The sequence below is a fragment of the Oratosquilla oratoria genome, chromosome 29 (assembly GCF_046742065.1).
Source record: "Oratosquilla oratoria isolate Oo_2021 chromosome 29, ASM4674206v1, whole genome shotgun sequence".
Classification (NCBI taxonomy): Eukaryota; Metazoa; Arthropoda; class Malacostraca; order Stomatopoda; family Squillidae; genus Oratosquilla; species Oratosquilla oratoria.
In genome coordinates this window covers 34,650,451-34,655,450 of record NC_134805.1, presented here as the reverse complement: position 1 = coordinate 34,655,450, position 5,000 = coordinate 34,650,451, and the positions used below count along the sequence as shown (strand labels likewise).

The window sequence follows — 5,000 nt, the reverse complement described above, 5'->3', positions numbered from 1 at the left end:
ATGTATATATATATATATATATATATATATATATATATATATATATATATATCACTCGTGGTGCGTAATTACTCATAATCACATGGGATTGGGTCAGGTTGGGTCGCAGTGTAATCCTCAAGTGTATGGCACGTCCTTTCTGATGCCACCTGGTCAATCGTACCACGTAGTTCGTAAAATATAGATAATCTAGATAACATTTAGTGATATGATAAAACGTGTTTTAACACCTTTTTCCTATAACACGTGCTTTTCCGTGGAGGTGGAGGGTGAGGGGGAGTGAAGGAGGAGGGGGGGAATTATCTAGGAGTACGTTCGAATCAAGAGAACGGCGACGACGACGACTATAACAATAACAACAATGGCGACTATAGCGACAACCACGACAGTGAAGACAACAGCAGTAGCCATAACAACAACAGCAATGACGATGGTGACGATGACGACGACGACGACGACGACGACGACAACAACAACAACAACAACAACAACAACAACAACAACAACAACAACAACAACAACAACAACAACAACAACAACAACAACAACAACAACAACAACAACAACAACAACAACAAAATTGTAGTTTGCTTGGGATGATGAAGAAGTGATAGGGAAGAGGAGAAGGAAAAGGGAGAGACGAAAGGGATGGGAGGATGGGGACAGACATGGAGGAGAAAGAGGAGGAGGAGGAGGAGGAGAAGGAGGAGGAGCAGGAAGAGGAGGATAAGGACAAGGAGGAGATGGTGGCTCCCTATTCTTCTTGAGCGAAAGAGGAGGAAGAGGAGGAGGAGGAGGAGGAAGAGGACGAGGAGGAGCTGGTGTCTCCCTACCTTTCTTGGGCGAAAGATCACGTGCACGCGAGTAAGCAAGACGGAAAGTGACCCTCAGACCAAGGTCCACCTCCAGTGTGTTCTTGGCTGTCGAGGAGGTGAGATCAGTCGGGTCGTCCTCGGCTTTCACGACCTCTTCTAAAGGTTTGGAGAGCGACCTAGTGCTCGTCTTTCGAGAACCAGGGCCTGTCACTTCACCATGGCCGTCGTCAGGAGCTGAGGAAGACCCTGAAGGAGGACCTGTGAGGATTGAGTATGACGTGGTTTTCGTATATGTGTTGTTCGAGAAGGTGATGTCAGTGACGGTACGTGGAGGAGGAGGAGGAAGAGAGGAGGAGGAGGAGGAGGAGGAGGAGGAGGAGGAGGAGGAGGAACTCGCAGCCCTGGAGGTAGACCTTGTGGTTGAAATCTGACTCTTTTCTGGAGTGTGACCTGTGCAAGATTAACATTTACTTTCCTCTTCTTTTTCTTTTTTTCTTCTTTGTCTCCATTTTCTTACGCTGTTTATTTTCTTCCACTTTCTTGTCTTCTTCTTCCTCTTCTTCTTCCCTTTTTTCGTTTTCTTCTTCTTTTTCTTGTTTCTTCTTTCTCTTCTTCTCCTTTTCGAGTGATTGATGAAATGATTGATTAATAGGTGACAATGGCTTCACAAGCACATTCATAAGGCGACGAAAACAACTATTATATTGAGCAAAACGATGAAGAAATAAGAAGAAAAAATCGCTAAAGTATTATATCAACCTCAAAGAATACGAAACTATGGAATATAACCGCGCGCGCGCGCGCGCGTGCGTGTGTGTTTGTATGTTTGTGTGGTTTTGTGTGTGTGTGTGTGTGTGTGTGTGTGTGTGTGTGTGTTTGTATGTATGTTTGTGCGGTTGTGTGTATGTGTGTGTTTGTATGTTTGTGTGTGTGTTGTGTGTTGTATGTTTGTGTGTGTGTGTGTGTTTGTATGTTTGTGTGATTGTGTGTATGTGTGTGTGTGTGTGTGTGTGTGTGTGTTTGTATGTTTGTGTGTGTGTGTGTGTGTGTTGGTGTGTGTGCATGTGTATGCGTGTGTCTATTTACCTAATTGTAGTATAGAGGAAAGGAACAACGCTTGTTGGGTCATATCTCCTACTCTTCAGTTTATCATACCTATGTGTGTTTGCTTGTGTGTATGTGTAAGTATACAGTTGTAAGGATCCACTGCAGGACCTTCTATCCCTGGAAAACGATGCATCCTCTGTACCTTACTGCAAAGGCGCCGGGAGTATTCTAACATAATTGACATGGAACACCATCTGTCACTGGTCATGGCTATCCTAGCACATAGGGCAAAGGTGATGGCTTCATCCGCATCTAGACGCTTCCTGGCGTGAAATCTTGACTATCATTACTGAAATTTTGAAATTTTGAGAAAGAGAAATATAGAGCGTATGAATCAAGGAACGATTTTTTTTCTTGATCCAAACCAGACGATTTTATTCGGCTGAGGTCATGACCCTTGACCCTTTTAAGGGCCATAAATTTTATTCTGACAAACGCCAAACGAGGTTGATGGAGATGAAGTTGTTAATCGTTCTCTTCCACGCATAAGAAGAACCATTCCTGTAATACGCGTATTTTGTATTCATTATTGTTTACCTTTTCCCTTTCTCCGATATTTTGTTTTAGCCTTAATAGTGGGGCTATGAATGGGAATTGGATTGTTGGATACATGTGTGCTTTTACTTGGCCACCTTCCTTATTGAGGAAAAAGGATTTTTGGTATGTAAATTCATCCCTTGTTTTAACAGACAAAAAGGGTGCGACATCGGTCCAATAATGCCGATTGTCTGAAGTTACCAACACAAAGTCTGCAGTTGCTAATGTCAACAACTACATTACGAAAGGAAGAGGAATAATACAGTACTGTACTCACTTTAAACCCACTATCGAAGAAATTATATCAGAAGTACAGGGGAACCGTATATTTCGACTACTATCTGTAGCCCTCTTCTGCTGAAGAGGACTACAGATAGTAGTCGAAATATACAGTTCTCCTGTACTTCTGATATTATTTCTCCGATAGTAGGTTTAAAGTGAATATTCACAAATGTGTTATAACATTACAGTTTCCCACGGTACTGTACTTTTAATAAAAACACCACCACCCAATGTGACAGTGTAAAATAACTGTACACTGTTAATATACATTATGATAATTAAAACAATATTTTAAAAGCAGCTCGTGTTCAGTACTCCCACAACTCCGTCCATAGCACGTGGACCTTAGGAGTTATCGCACTGAGCAATTTTTTCTCCCATATCCTACCTCCAACCTCCATTTGAATAAATAGGATATGACTTTGCTTACAGAAATCTAGACTTCTCTAAGAACATTTCAACAGTATGTCTAACATTCGTATAGGTTTACAATCTGGTAAAGCCCGTGGAAGCCCAATGTGATAACCGCTTTTCAGACTGAGTCGGCTGTAACATATTTTGTCCGTTGCTTCCGATATCCGTTAAATGGAGGTCCGTTAAAACGAGGTGCGAGTGAACTTAGCAAGTATAGGAACTCTAGTATAAAACTTAGATCTTTACTAGAATCTTCGGATTAATTCTTATCCCTATAGCTACTGAAGAAGGGTCTTGAACCCGAAATCGCGATCTAGCTAATATGACTACATACAGCCAAGTCATAAATTTCCTTCCTAAGGAAAACAAATCCTTAATAAGGTATATGGAAAATACCATTAAGAAAATTATTAATGCACAACTAGCCATCACTTTTAATGAAACATGCATTAGAGAAAAACTCCTGCCCAAATACACTGACAATATATATATATATATATATATATATATATATATATATATGTATATATATATACACACACATATGTATATATACACATGCACACGCACGCACACACACACACACACACACACACACACACACACACACACACACACACACACAAGCACACACACATTATATATATGTATATATATATATATATATATATATATATATATATATACATTGTATATACATATACATACATATATATATATAAATATATATATGTATATATATATATATATATATATATATAAACTCATTCCTCGGAAAGAAATATAAGTATATAACCCGTAAACAGCACAATCAATTACATCATCAACCAAGTGTACCACGATGACACTACACCAAAACTAGATATCCCAGAACCTACACTTCGCGGACTGCTTGAATACGGCACTAAAGAGGTCCCGTTTATCTGACCCCACAGAAACAAATACTGTCAAATTGATGGAGTTACAGTGGAATCTCCCCTTGAAGTATTAAGGGCAAACTTTTTCATTGGCAGCATAGAAGAAGTATTCAGAAAACAGAAAAATAAGACATTTACTTTCGATACATTGATGACATTTTCATAAAGACCAAGAACAGTAATGAAGTTGCAAACTCCGACACCTACTACAAGAGACATCTGAACTCGCCTTCACTATGGAGGATGGTGTTGACAGAGCCTTACCCTTCCTCGACCTCCTAGTGAAACAAACTGAATATTCTTTTAACACAGAAGTGTACACTAAACCCACAAACTCTGAACACCGCTTCAATGGTTCTAGTGAGTGTCCTCAGAGATATAACGACTCTACCATCGATGCCTACATACGAAGAGCACTCACCAACTGCAGCACATGGAAACAAGTACACAATGAAATAGAGCGCTCCACCCAAGTACTAAACAATAATGGCTTCACTGAGATATATATTAACCACCAGACCAAGAAAATGATGGACGGCTGGTACAAAGATAATAACAATAATCAAAATAAAGAGAAAATTGACATTTATTATATATCTACTTTTTTATCAGTCCATGAAGAAGATGAATGTATAATGAAATAGATTATAAAGAGGAACATTAAACCAGTCAACCCAGAGAAAATGCTTAACTTGTTGATTTATTATAAGGCAAGGAAGACCAACCACCTACTTAAAAACAGCCCCCACCAGGAGAGAAAGGAACTTCGGAAATCACATGTCATCTATAAGTTTACTTGTGCACGAGAGAACTGTGAAGCCCTCCCCTCCATCTTTACTGGCATGACAACAACGATGTTATCCCGTCACCCCTCATACCACCTGGCATCAGGAGCCCCCCAAGAACACTTAAGAAAAGTCCTTGGCAT

At 39.9% G+C, this 5,000-nt stretch overlaps 1 protein-coding gene across 2 annotated transcripts in view; it reads left to right on the top strand.

Annotated features, from left to right (window-relative positions):
• Positions 1-878: 878 nt before the first annotated feature.
• Positions 879-5,000, top strand: part of LOC143040707 (solute carrier family 49 member 4-like) — a 28,964-nt gene continuing 24,842 nt past the window's right edge. The window contains exon 1 of one of the 2 annotated variants that reach the window (XM_076212039.1): positions 879-1,075. The gene's annotated coding sequence lies outside the window, so the exon portion shown is untranslated. Of the gene's footprint in view, positions 1,087-5,000 lie in introns of both variants that reach the window. The other variant, XM_076212040.1, reaches the window with a different exon arrangement.